This window comes from Protopterus annectens, chromosome 3.part0, assembly GCF_019279795.1.
Source record: "Protopterus annectens isolate FY-2018-M chromosome 3.part0, PAN1.0, whole genome shotgun sequence".
Taxonomy (NCBI): Eukaryota; Metazoa; Chordata; order Ceratodontiformes; family Protopteridae; genus Protopterus; species Protopterus annectens.
Genome location: NC_056731.1, coordinates 118,579,151 through 118,594,489, shown reverse-complemented (window position 1 = coordinate 118,594,489; position 15,339 = coordinate 118,579,151). Strand labels below are relative to the sequence as shown.

General features: G+C 38.5%; 1 protein-coding gene across 1 annotated transcript in view; it reads right to left on the bottom strand.

Annotated features, from left to right (window-relative positions):
- LOC122796777 (macrophage mannose receptor 1-like) overlaps positions 1 to 15,339 on the bottom strand; it is a 1,798,323-nt gene that overhangs the window by 822,954 nt on the left and 960,030 nt on the right. The window lies entirely within an intron of this gene.

Below are 15,339 nucleotides of genomic sequence, written 5' to 3'. Positions count from 1 at the left end.
TGGCTTATTTAGCACTGAGAAAACTTTTGAAATGGAACGACTTTGCTGAAGTTTCTATTGTAGCAGCAGAAGGTTCATGTTCAGTGTTTGCTTACTTAGACAGGCCTTCCTTAAACAGTCTATTTTCCTGCATAATTATTCAGATAAATAATGACTGAGGTCCTAAAGAATATGTTAGTTTATGAAAATTGGTACAATGAACCTTTTTTAAGTTATTGCATCATTTATCTTGCAGTCCCCAAAATGCATACAAAATATGTTCATTAAACAGTTTCCAGGGTTCATAGCTAGTGCATTTTCCAGAATCCCAAATATACAAATGTCACAGAAACTTAAATTATTTTCTTTATCCCATTATTTTTTAAATACTGGAAGTTAGTACAAAAAAAATCTACCATTAATTCTGCCTATCATTTCAATATTAGCCTTATTTTGGTAATCTCAGTTTCTGATCCATCAAAGTCTGCCTGCAATTGAATTATGTTTTCATTGTGGACTGATCTTGCTATCACTTGTGATGACATCTTTCATATTATACCAGAATGTTTTGTGGCCACTGCCATCTTGACTATTTAACCTTCCTGCTCCAAATGATCAAATACATTCACGTATACTTTTTAAAAAAAACACTAAACTTAGCAAGAAAAAATGTATACAGCTGACTCAAATATCTAAAAATATATACTTAAAATGAATGGTCAGGTATTTAACAGATGAACACTCTCATCTCTCTCTTGAATAAAGAGGATTCCACCATTTTACATAATATAGAATACCAAACTAGAAGGGTCTCTCATATCCAGAGGCAATAGACGATTAATAACCACATTTCCTCTTCCAGCCATTGGAAACCAAGAGTCAGAGACCAGATGACCACCTGTTGTGAAGAAGATTTCTACATGAATTTAAAGCATTAACCTTTATCAGTGCTGGAACCTAAAATCTAGAACAACCTACCTACTCTGACTTAAATCAAAAACAAAAAATGGTTATCTTTAAAGAAAAGCTAAACAAACACTTTGTTATAGAATCTACCTGCTGCTATTCAATATGATCAGACATTATAACTTTCTTTTAAATGTCACTTAATATTTTTACATTGCACTCCTGTAAAGATATTCCAAATGCATATTTCATTGTATCTGTCCAATTGTAGAGGTTCTCTAACTGTACATACCAATTGTATGCATTAATTGTAGCTACATTTTTGTATTCAGGCCATTTCGATATTTGTACTTTTGTGAATTGATTTATTAACTGCTCTCTGAGCACAGGTCATGGCTGAAAGAAGTCAACATGCCACTGGACTCAACTGGTAAACAAATAGTCAGTGAATAAATGAATGAATGCCAGTTCTTTGATTTGGTCTGTAATGCATAACTTATGCCATATTGGGCCTTATGAACACCAGATGAGTGCTTTTATATGCATTACCATGATGTCTGTTGTTGTGTCATCTTGTCCTGGAATACCTAGTTTCTCTGATCTTGGTCCACCAGCTTTTACACTAGCAACATAATCACACTTCCACCCCTTTCATCCCTTGAGCTACTTTCTGTCATTGAGCTATTTTCTGTCAAGTGCTGTGACATCAGTTCCAAAAAAAAAAAGAGAGAACTGGACTCATGGCTAGTCTACAAAAAAGACTCAGGCTGAAACCTCATTATGCATTCTGTGCAACAGCCTATTTGTCTTCTCTTTTATCTTTGATCTACTAATTATTATAGGGAATGAAGATGTTAACATGGCTCTTCAGTCACTGTGCAGGAAAGAAACAGTCAATTCCTCATCATGGAACTGAATTAAAGCATCATATCTCCTCTACTCGAGATGCAAAATAAAGCAATTAACAATTAGCACATGCAAAGCTTACTACAACAACTAAAATCACTGTAATGCGCAATGAAAACAGAGAAATCACACAGCATCAATAAATTATCATTTTTGTTGTGGACTACAACCCCACAATGTTAAGATGCTGCCACAAACTTCCAAAATCTAAAAAAAAATACATCTGAGAACTCATGAGTTCAAGGGGAAAAATTAAAAAAAGCAATTCACCTTTTTTCTTTTTTTTTTTCCTGACTTTTGCACAACTTCAGATATAGTGTTACACAGCAGCTGCAACAAAGTAACACCTCATAAGCAATTAACTGAAACATGTACAACTCTTCAAATGTCAACAAAGCAAATCACACACACAAAAAGCATAGTGATTCCCCTTCTAAGTTAAGGCCATTAATGTCTTATCAAAGTACACCCCATTGATAGGACTGGGGCACTCAGTACAGCACAAGTGATATGTGAAATTTAAACTGCTAACAAGTAACTCTTCATTTATCCACTCCATTTCACTGCCCATATTTAGCATTAACCAATGTACTGTGTCAGTCCGGGGTTCATCTATCCAGTATCAAGTACACAAGTAAACAAAATACATACAATGGTGCTCTTTTTTTATCAGAAATACAGAAAAGAATCCTTGGTTGCCTTATGTCCACCCAACCCACCTCCTGCCTCTTGCTTTCTGGTTGCAGTATATTGGCTGTTGGCAACATTGACTCACACAGATTTATTTATTTTTTTTAACTTTTCATTTTATTTATTCACCAATGTGCTTACATACCTATACAATCCCTTGATGGTGTAGCCTTGTTTCACCATTGGTCAATTGTATACAATCAGTTCATGTGCAGGGTGTGTTTTGCTTGTCAACACTGTCCCTCTCCTACATTGTACATCATTTTACTTTGTTCTCTACCTCTTTTCTTGCAAATGGGCTCCTTTCTTGTCTGTCTCATGCATCTTCTCTTTCGGCTTTTTCTTTCCCTTTCATCTTGTTTCCTGCTCCTTCCATTTGTAGGTTACTCACCTCCAGCCTGCTCCTCTTTCTTGCCTTTCATACCCTTTAACCACTCTAACTACAGTATGGAAAAACAAGTGCCTTTCCCTTATCTTGCTCTACCCCTGTTTGATCCATTTTTCTAACCTGCTGGCTTAAATAAAACATTTACTTTCAAATGTGTGAATCTCTTTGTCTGCAAAAATGCATTCATCATCCCTCTAATATTTTTACTTAGATTTTTTTCATCTTCTGGTTATGTTACCTCCTTCCAAAATAATCTGTCCATTCTGGTTGTATTAAGCCTGTGATAGGATAAGTGAAGTCTGCAACTATCTTCCTATTAAAGATAAAGAAGGCCTATATTAAGCTGAGTTAAATTTTATTTTTTCATGAAAACTGTTGTTATTGCTTTCAATAAATCTTATGGCATATAAAATACACAGAATAAATATGTGCATTATATAGAATATATAGCTGATGTCTGAGGAAATGTAGCACAGCCACTAAAAAGTGAAACTCTCTTCTCAAATGTTTACATACGGGCAGTGCATGTGCTGAGTGTTCCTTATAATGTTACTCCAGATCAAAGGATGTATTACCTTATTTGGACTACAGCTTCACTCAGAATTATGGGACTGTAGAAAAAGAAAATTTTATCTTCATAACTACAGCCAAACAATACAGAGTCTGGGAGCCTCTTAAGCAAACACAGTAACTGTTAGTTTAGCTTTTACCTTGCTTTTGAAGTGTGCAAGTGCTCTGCAGCTCATGGGTCAGATACTCAAGACAGTGACGGACCTTAGGGTTAGGGTTTGGGTTAAGGTTAGTGCATAGATAGTTGTGTATGTAAGACTATATAACTGCAGTGTGGCCGTACAAGACAGATGTACATAGAATTCAGTAACATTCTTTATTTGCTAGTAGTGATAGAGCCAGATGGGACCAGATAAGCATACATATATTCTTCTGCCATATGTCTGTTTATTTGGGATTTCATTGTGCTGATATACATTTGCTTATATATGTTTATATGGGTCTACCTGAAAATGCTGAAATTTCAAACCCTGAAGATCGACAATGGAGAAGACTGACAGTCGAGAATCCCGATGCTGAGAACACCGACATGTTAAGGTAAGTGTGCGATAGAGACGGACGTTAGGGTCAGGGTGTGGGTAAGGTAAGTGTGTGATAGTGACGGACATTAGGGTAGGGTGCGGGTCAGCTAAGTGTGCGATAGTGACGGACTTTAGGTTTAGGGACGGGTTAAGTGAGTTAGGGTTAGGGTGCGAGTAAGGTAAGTGTGCGATAGTGACAGAGTTAAGGGTTAGGGGAAGATTAAGTGAGTTAGGGTTAGGGTGCAGGTAAGGTAAGTATGTGACAGTGACAGAGTTAAGGGTTAGGGGCGGATTAAGTGAGTTAGAGTTAGGGTTAAGGTGCGGGTAGGTAAGTGTGCAATAGTGACGGACCTTAGGGTTAGGGTTTGGGTTAAGGTTAGTACATAGATAGTTGTGTATGTAAGGTTTAGTGTAGGTTTGTAAGGTTTTTGGTGCGCTTGTGTTGTGTGTGTTTTTTGGGAAAGGTATTTGTTTTGTTGATTGTCGGGATTGTGGTTTGTCAGGCATGTGAAGTTTCATGTTTTTGAACTTTCTGATTTTTTCGGTTTTGTCGTGTCGGTTATTTCGTTGTCGGTGTTTTGCGTGTCAGTGTTATCAGGTAGACCCCTTTTCTACCTCATTACATGATAAAACAAGTGCCTCAGGGTACCTAGCAGAATAGTCTACCACCACCAAATATACCTCTTAGCTCTGGTGCTTGGGTACTTAGAGGTTTCTCAATATCCATGGCTACCCATTGAAACAGATCCTCAGTAGCAAGCAATTGCACCAAAGCAGTCTTAGCTGTGTGTCCTGCATTGTCAACATTTTCACACTGATTGTAAGCCTTGCAGTACCCTATCACATCTTTAGCAATGTCTGCCCAATAAAACATTTTTATAAGCCTCCTTTTTTCATATTTTAAGACCGTATGGCCTGAAAAAAAATACCATGAGCTGTAGACAGACATGCCTGATTTTAGATGATTGGGACTACCATCTGCTGTACCACTTTTGCCTTGAGCTCTCCTGGAGAAAATCATTCTCCCTCTACATATACATATCCAAACACATACATACTTACCTTAACCGTAATTCTGCCCCCCCAAAACAAAAGTAAACAGCTGAAAACACATACACACGTAGCTCAACCATGCATCTAATGCAAAAAAAAACAGTAAACACTTTCATACATATGCACTGACCTTAACCTGCACCCTAACCCTAAGGTCAGTAACTGTTGCACATTCACACTCGGGAGCTATACCGGACAAGGGAATCCCTGAGACCACACTACAGTGCAGAACACGGCAAAGCAATGAATGGTCAAGTGACTTCTTTCCCAGGGAAAGAATTCACTGAACAGCCGCTTCGCTGTTTTGCCTGTTCGCTCTTTAGGTGTTGATGAAAATGCATTTGACAAAATGCATTTTCATCGTTCTGATAGGAACCCTATTTTTACACTCTAGCAAGCACCTATTTTTACATAAAGCAGTCAGTGGATTTTCCATGTAGTGTACTGGGAGGTAGCCTGGTCTATTTAGGTTATAGAAACACTTGAGATTTCTGCGAGTAGTTTTATTGACTAGAGAGCTTATTAATCAGCTTATCTTTTTTTAGTCCCTTTATAAATTCTGTACAGTTGAATGCCTTTTGGCTCATTATTCAAAGCAAAGTACTTTTATTGAATAATCACACTTTTATAAGATGTTTAAAGTACACTGATGTGTCCATATCTTTAAGTTTGTTTGTGGAGGACTGGAATTATTCATCTAGTAGTGATAGGTCTTTACCTGGTCTATCTGAGCTGGGAAGCATATGAAAGGGCTCTAAGTTTTTTTTTTCTGCACTTCTGTTATATACTGTGACTGTACTTTAGCAGTTTAAAAAAAAACTGTACTGTCTGCTGCTGCTTTAAGTAGTTCAGCCCACTGTATTATTTTGTATCTGTTAGATGTAGGGCTGTTGTAGGTACTTTGTTTGGTCTTGTTACACTTGGGCTCTAAAGCAGCTATTGTACCATAATAAGATATTTTTCTGTAACCTTGTGGCAGACGTGTGTTGGAGATTGCTGGTGGAAGGCTTATTGTATGCTTTCCTGTATGCTGTATCTCTGGAATAGGCTGCCAATTCATGTGAAGTAGAGCATATCTATGACACTGTTCAAAAGGAACCTGGACAAGTGGATGGGGGACCATAAATTCTTACCGGGGACAGCGCCCACAACCCTCCTTGACATAGGCACTCATTAATAAATACAATCCAGGGTATTGACTATAATATCGATGTTTTTAAATGTGGATGAAATGGCTATGCTTGAAGTGACCTGTGGGTTGATACACTAGTAAACTCTCATGATGCCATAATCCTGTGATCCTGTGGTAGTTAGCTTTAAATTTATTTCTTTTTGCTCATATTTAAGCCTCACATTTGGGCAGTGCTGCTCTTCACACAGTGGCAGTTAGCAGTGACCTGTATAGCTTAGAAGCTCAATCTTTCCCTAAACACCTGTCAGTGAAACCCTTCCAAACTTTTCTGCTGTTCTAGAGCAACTCAGTTGCACACTGAGCAGAGCTGCCTTATTGATCAACCTTAGCCTACACAAAGCATAGGCCCCTCTTGTAGTCTTGGTGCTTCCAGCACAGTCCTATCAAATTAACCCATTCCATTTCCCAATAAAACATACAGTAAGAACCTGATATAATGGACAGGCAGTTTCCCATCATCTCCCTAGCCAGCCTGATAGACATAGACATCCTGAGGCAATGTAGCAATTGTATCATGTATACTGACAACCACTTACTCTTGAAACACATACTTCATATGAGATATGTAATTACACAATGAAAATGGAGGCAAGACTCTTACATCAGAAGAAACTAAATGCCAAACAGGTTGTCAGCACACACACATTCACTTCCCACACTAAATAAGGACATAACACGTAACGTATCAAAAGATCAGAGGCCTCACAAATGGAAGCCACTTACACACATAACAATGCAAAAAACAACACAGCACATAATAACTCACACACACCAGTGGCTCAGTAAATAAACCCATAAGGTAAAACACCACAAAACCTAATGTATTGCTCATAGGTGACTTGTGTGGCACATGGATGTTTCCCACACCAGACTGGATAAGAAGTTGGTTAAGGTTAGTTGCCTGTCAGGTGCCAGGATCCATCAAGTCAGTCAAGCATTCAAGTTAGTCAACCACAAATACCAGTAAGACTCTGTTATAGTCCATGTGGGGGTGAATGACTTGAGAAACACCTCACTGGACTATATGAAGAGAGACATAATTGAGCTCTCAGATTATGTGCTGCAGGCAGGTATAAGCCTAGCCTTGAGCAGCATTCTACCTTCTTCAAGGATGATGCCACAACACAAACAAAAAATGAATGACTTTAACAATTGGCTTACCTTCTGGTGTCAGTCCAAGGGGATCCAATATCTCTCAGCCTGGGAAGACATTGTTGACAGTCTACGCTGCTTTGCCAGAAATGGTCTGCACCTGTCTTGTCTAGGCTTTTTGATACTGGCAAAAGCATTAACTATCACTATTGTACCTTTTTTAGGCAGTGTCAAAATGACCAACTTCTCAAAATAACAGAATCCTCTCTATATAAACTTAAGGTACTGTCCCTTAATGCTAGGAGTCTAAACAAAAAAAAATACACCCCCTGAAAGCACTTCTCACTTTAGAAGATGCTCAAATATGGTTTAAAGGTGTGGAAAGCACCCCCAGCTTTGCAGGGCTACAATGCCTTTCATACATTCAGACCACAAACTGAGTGTGAAAGAACTAAAGGAGAAGGGGTATCCATCTTCATAAAGGATAAGGACACCTTGATACTGGTCAAACATTATGACTCTCTAAAGCTGCTCCAATTAACTATAGCAAAGCCCCCTATCACATCATAGCTAGCTATAAGTTCCCCACCATGAAACAGAAAAAGCATACCACATACCTATACTTACTGGAGTCACTTGCCATATAGATCAACACCTTCTCATAGGTGATTTTAATTATCCTACCATTGACTGGGGAACATACATGACCACAAACATGCTGGCTTAGAAGTTCTTGGCCTTTGTCAATGCAAATGCTCTGAAACAGCTAGTCCGCACAGCCAGAAGAGGCTCAAAAGTCCTGGACATAGTACTCACTAACATGGGAGAGCATTGCACCCCACTGGTGTGATGTCCTCCCTGGTAAGATCGAACCATAAATCAGTCTCGTTTGATGTAATTATAAGACCAGATACCCTATCAAGCTCAAAAATGCTTAAGAATTTTTTAAAGACAAATTACGTCCTACTAAGTGATGGTATAAGAAGTTTCAAATCCCCCTCAAACATAGATAACATGGAATCCTGTGCAGAGGTGTACACCAATGTCCTGTATGACCACGTAAGCAGTTGTATAGAACAGGCTCTACCTGACTAGATTAAAACCAGGTCTTGCTGAAAATGAAACAAGCCACCCTGGCGGACCCCTATTATAAACAGGCTATACAACAAGAGAAAGAAACTAATGGCTAAGAGAACTAGGGAACTGGCTCAGCAGAGGAAGAAATCCTGCTCTAGCTTAAACAAATTAGAGATCTTGTGAAGTCCTTCAAAACTAATTATGAAGCAAAAATAGCCACCTTAGCTAAGAATAATTGCAAGGCATTTTTAACTACATCCAAAATCTAAAAGGGAATACCCAGCTATGCGCTGAACTAGTTGTGGATGGCACAGCCCATACTCAACTGGAGTTAATAGCCAACCTGCTAAATGGCAGATTTGGAGCAAATTTCACCCCCCCTGTCCCCTCCAGTCATCTTGCAAAGTATACCTGCCACCATTCCTCAGCTTATTATCTCAAGAGAGCAGTTCATCTCAGAGCTCTCCAAGGCCAAAGACACAGCATCAATGGGACCAGACAACATCCCAGGTTGCCCTTTAAACAACTTAAAACATGACATAGCAGACCCACTTGCATCTCTGTTTAACCACACCGTGCAAATTGGCTATGTTCGGGTGGAATGGAAGATAACAACAGTAATCCATCTTCCCAAAGGGGAACCATCAACTGTCCCTGGAAATTACAGGCCCATAAGTTTGACTAGCCTCATCTCCAAGGCCATGGAAAGAGTGATTATGCACCTTATTAACAAGGATATAGGTAACCTACTCAGTTCATATTCATTAAAGGTAGATCATGCCTTTTAAACATGGTTGGCTTCTTTGAGAAAAGTCACCAAGGCCCTGGATAAAGGAAGGACAGTACATACCATCTATCTTGACCAAGCCCATTCAGGTATTACAGAGAGACTCTCCCAATTGGGAATTAACCCCTGCATAACCAGATCAGTAGCTGACTGGCTGACCAACTAGACACATACTGTCAAAGAGGGTGACTTCACCTCTAGCAAAACATCGGTCACCAGAGGCATACCACAGGGTTCTGCAATGTGCTCCTTACTGTTCAGAATTTATTTCTCAGAAGTCCAGACAAACTTGTACAGCCTGTGGCTGACCAAGTTCACTGATAATTGCAAATTGGGAACAATCATTAAGTCCTCCAATGATGTTAATATACTGCAGACAGGGTTAATGTAGACAAATGATTGGTGTTAAAGCCACAGATTAAAGCCAAATGCAAAAATATGCATTATTATTCCCTTTGGAAAGGCTGACATCCCTGCTAATTGCATAATAGACAGCATCCCCTTAAGTGTAGAACCAGTAGTATGTGCTTAAGTGTAGAACCAGTAGTATGTGATCTGGATATTCAGGTTGATAGCAGTCTGAACTTTTACCACCACAGATACACAGTACTAAGGAAATTCTTCTATGTGATACATCTTATAAGTAAAGGCATCGCATCTGGATTTAAGGCTGTTATAACTCAATTATACTCAGCTCTCATCAAACCAATAATTAAGTACAATGCTCCTTTTTACATATACCTCACCAGACACCTGCAATAACTAGACAACTGGAGAGACCACAGAGGTTTCTCACCAAGAAATTACAAGGTACAAAAAACAAGTCTTACGCAGAAAGACCTGAAAGCCTTGTTTCTGTATTCTGTCTCTTACAGGTTGTTAAGGGGTAGCCTGTACCTGGTTTACAGGACAGTCTCTGACTTGGCCCTGATGGAAATGCTACACAATTGTAAATCAAACTGCACAAGGGTCTTTTGCTCCACGGCTCTTAACCTAGCCTCATACATGAACAGGTCCGGCTGGAGAGGTAGATACATCTCCCAGAGGTTACCACTTCTCTGTGACCAGTTTCCAGTTCACGTTAAGCAGACCCCCTCCTTGACCCTCTTCAAATGCAACCTAGATCAATGGATTGCTGACCACAAATTCACTCCTGAGGAGGCACCCATTTCACTCCTGGACAGAAGAAGTTAATATTAACTATTATAGACTCTTACTTCTGTGAACTTCACTTATCTAACCATCAACAATTGGGGAAACTCTGGAGAAATATGGAAATGTGGCTAGGCTTGCAAGGGTTGTATAGTCACTAGCCTATTAACCTTTGATGAACCTATAAACCTATAAAAACTCCTTCCCCTAATTAAAAAGTAATAATGTAATAAATACTGATAATGCAGTTACAGCTAAAAACCACTAATAAAAATCTTTTATATATCCAAATTACATGTATGATTACAGTAAAAACAAAGTAATAAAATAAAACAAGTGTAACTATATATATATATATATATATATATATATATATATATATATATATATATGTACATGCACACACACACACACACACAAACTGCCATTTACACACACACACACACACACACACACACACACACACACACACACACACACACACACACACACACACACACACACACACACACACACACACACACACACACACACACACACACACACACACAAACTTCCATTTAAGTTCCTTAACTTCTAGCCAATCTTTTCAAGGACCTCCGATGTCTAAGCTTACACTATCCACAATATAAAATTTAAAACTATGGCCATTGTTCACCCTAATATGTTTAAATAAAGCATTCATTAGACAACCGAGTTATTGTCAAAACCTGTGGATGAGGTGGTTCTTTGTTTTGGAAAGTATCTTTATTACATGCTCTTTCATGATGGCTGGTGACTTGATTCCATTGGGGATAACTGATTTTGGAATAGAAGTCTCTGGGGTGAAGTTAGTACGGAGTTTGTTATCCAGTATGCTGGCAACATCCACTGGAGAGGAATATTTACTACCAACATAAATAGGCATGGAGCAATGTTGGGTGTTCTTTCTTATTTGTCTGACATACTAAAAAGGATTTATAGCTGTCTTTGGTTTCTGTAGCTATTCTGACTTCATGGGATGCCTTTGTTTCTTTTATGTGCTTTTTGTTTCTTATGTAGCTGTTTGATGTTCTTCTTAGTAGGGGGGTGGTCATTTGTTCTTCTATATAAGTTTAGGAATTTCTTCCTTATATTGCATAGTATATTAATGATTTAAAATCATCATGCAGATTTATTTTTAGGCCCCCCCCCCCATTTGTTTGGCTCTAGTTTGAACTTCGAGTTTAACACATTTGTTCAGATGTGAGTAGATTGTTTCTGTATAATTCTTTCCAGTACCAGAATTGAAGTTAATACTGTTATACTCCATTTTAGAAATGTCATTATACAATTCCAGGAGATGTACATTTGATGTCCTTGAATTCTGTGATTCATTTACAACAGTTTGTAAATTTTGATGGAGAAGGTTACTAGTGTGATGCCCTCTCTCTGGGCTAGTAATCAAGGAGCCTGAATCCTCACCACTGACACTGACAGGGATATTAACTCGGAACAAAAATATATACACACAGTATTTCCAGATGCAGCTCTCTACATCAAGCACAATTTCCCTTAAGAGCACAGAGGGAGGACACTCAGTCCAGACTCTGTATTTCTCTCTCTCTCTCTCTCTCTCTCTCTCTCTGTCTCAAGGGCCCCAGTGAGATTCCCCACTGGCACAGTTGTAGAGTTGAGTCTTCAGCCGAATGTCTAAACCAAGTCCTCTACCACTCTCTCTCTGTGAAACCAATGCTTCATGTCCTTGCTCCAAGCAGCTTACACACACACTCTGTGAGCTTTGATTTGCACACACACACATGCACACACACACACACTCACACACACACACACACACACACACACACACACACACACACACACACACACACACACACACACACACACACACACACATACACACACCTAGAAAAGGATAGCACACAGTTTTACTAGCTATGCCCCCTTCATTCCAAACTATTGGGTAGTTATACTGCCACCAGACACTGCAAAGCCAGCTGTTCTAAGGCTCTTTCAAGGATCCCCAATTATACTGAGTGAAATTAATATTAATACAAATGATAGTGCTTGACCAATGCAGTAAGGCTTTCAGGAGTGGCCACAGAGTCACAAAATAGATATAAATACTCTCAATGCTTAAAATATTCTCTAAAGGACCAGCCACAATGAAAAAAATAAATTTACTTAATAAATAATAATAAAACACAAAAATACTAAATATCTATTTACAATAAATACCAGCCTTTCAATCACGGGAAATATTAAAATAACACAGACAAATAGATTCACACAGATACAGAAAAATAGTATGCAACTAATGTCACTATATTTCCCTGTCTGATCTAAAGAATTACTATTCCCTGGTCACTTACTAGAGCAAGGCAAGATGAAGTAACTGAGCGGTCTTCCTTCTTTGTCAGGTTCCAAAAACAGACTGCTCTGAGACTTCTGTCTCATCTAGTATTAAACATCATTTTTGCCCTGGATTACAAAAAGACATCACATACATCTGGTCATCTGATTTCTGGTTCAAATACTACCGCTGTCTTAGCAACTGACCCAGAATCTCACAAATATTTGTCAATAATACACACATAGACCTTTGCTAAGATCTGGTGCAGCTTCTGGAAGTCATAAAACAAGAAAACACTTCCACTCTTCCTACAACAGCTAATAAACCATTCTCTGGCACAGACATTTTGTCTCTGGCTGCAATCAGAACTCTAAGATACAATCTTTATGGCTTAAATTAAGTAATTTAATTTCATACTGTTTTTCAAAGTTAGCTGGATCTGAGCTTAACCTCTTCTCTTCCAGTATCATCTGTTATAATATTAATTTCAATAGTTACAATATGGTCTGACATACATGTATATTTCTTTTTCTGTCCAGCAGGACATACTGTTGGTACATTTTTAACACAAGCAGCTTTACAAATACATTTTTCAATACAAGCTTTTGTAAAAATCAGTTTGATATACAAATGACATAAAATTCTCTACAAAATTTCCAGCTAGCTATACCGGCATATGTTACACATCCACTGCCCTACTTCTGCTGGCATCGCTGGCAATACCTCACATTGTCACAACTAGTTTGTAATCTGATTTGAACAGTGTGGCAGGTACCTTGGGCATGGTATGTACAGATGCTAAGTTTATTAAGACTAGGTCAATAATATTATGTTCCCTAATAAGTTCTATAACAATTTTGTCCAGGGAGTTTTTGTTTATAGGTCCGCAGGTTAATCACTGCATAGTCAAAATCACCTATGATAACAGCATTTCTATTTATGGGGAGTTCATACAGAATATTTAGGAACATTGCGTGAATTTCTGGAAATATGCATAGGGTTTTGTAACATGCTATGAACTGGTAGCTGATTGTATGTAATGGGATTTGAATATCTATAAGCTCCAGTTGCCGGTATCTTGGTATCTGTCATGAGGTAATGTGGTCCCTAACAAACATAGATCTATCACCACAGTTTCCATTAGGTGTAAATGAGTGTTAATCAGAGAACCCAGGTACTGTGGGAGTGCTCTTTGGCACCTAAGCCAATTTTCCTTAACAATACATACATGAATGTACGAGAGCCTCAAGATCCACCAGTTTGTTTTTCAGACTTCTAGCATTACGTGCAGCCATCTTGATAAGGTTCAGAGGTACATCAGCTGGACCTTGCCTAAAAAAGGCACAATGGGACCTGCAAAAGCTTTAACCACTATGTTGGAGCCCTATAATGAAGTGCAAATCATCCCTGGTAAAGCAAGAATAGTCCTCAAGCATCTCATCCCATGCTGACACATACTTGATCCCCTTAGAATGACACCAATCATTTTTTTTTCTTTATACCTCAGCATCCTTTTTAGTAATGGAAGGATTGCACTCAGCACCGGGGTCTTACCTGTAGATGTAATATATAAGGAGAGCTCTGTCTCCTTCACATTCCTCAAGTTTCTGCATACCAGGTCATTTACCCCAAGATGGACCACCACCATGACACAGTCATGTTTATTTGTTTTAAGGGTCCTAAGTGCACTTATAATACTGGTGATCGTTGCTTCAGAAAGGCAGCTCATTGTCATCCTGTCCAGGCTCATGAGTGTAGAATCCATGTGCTTAACTAATGAGCCACTGATTGCTAGTACATTTCTATTACATTTGTAGCTTGCTTAGGTGTAATTGGTCTGGGATGTGCTGTTTCCTGGTGACACTCAGCTGTGTTATCTCTAAAGGGTATTGCAATGCTTAGTTTACACTGCGCCTTACACATACTAGTCCAATGAGGTTTAGGTAATGATTTCTTTAATGCCTCAGGATATGGTAATTTATTGTCTTTATACATGGATTGTATTGTAGATGAGTGATGCTACCATCCTGTAAGTAATACTCACAGGATGGGTTTGATTGTGTGTGCCTCAATTTTGGCAAGCTACTTACATTTACTACAAATAGATAGTGGCAACTTAAATAAAAGATCACTGTCTGTGAGAATCAGACATTTTTTACTTTGCATGACTATACCAAGTGCTATGAGGCTAACAACAGAGGGATGTCTAATTTGCTGATTTTCTATTTTGACCAAGGGTGGAAGGTGTGTCCAGGAAGAATAAAAGACTATAATGGTGTTTTAGTTCCTGGGTTAAAGCATGTGTTTGAGAAAAATTGTATATATGGATTAATTGATGTTTTGAGCACTAAGTTAACTGTATGCAGTCAATATTAGTTTAGTTAGCTATAAGGTCAGTTTGAAGAGCAAATAGGAGAAGACAGCAGTGTTTTGTCTCTTAGCTAAGGTATTGATTGGGGGAAAACAATAAATATAGATTAAAAAAATGGTTCAAGCACCAAAACAATGTACGCAATAAATAATGTGGTCTGGACTAACTATGAGATCTGTTTTAGATGCACAATGGCATGTTGCTGCTTAACCCAATGATTTATACAGTTATAAACTGGAGGTGGAGTTACTGTAGGGTCTTAGGAAAGAATATGAATATGAATATGAATATGAATATGAATATGAATATGAATATGAATATGA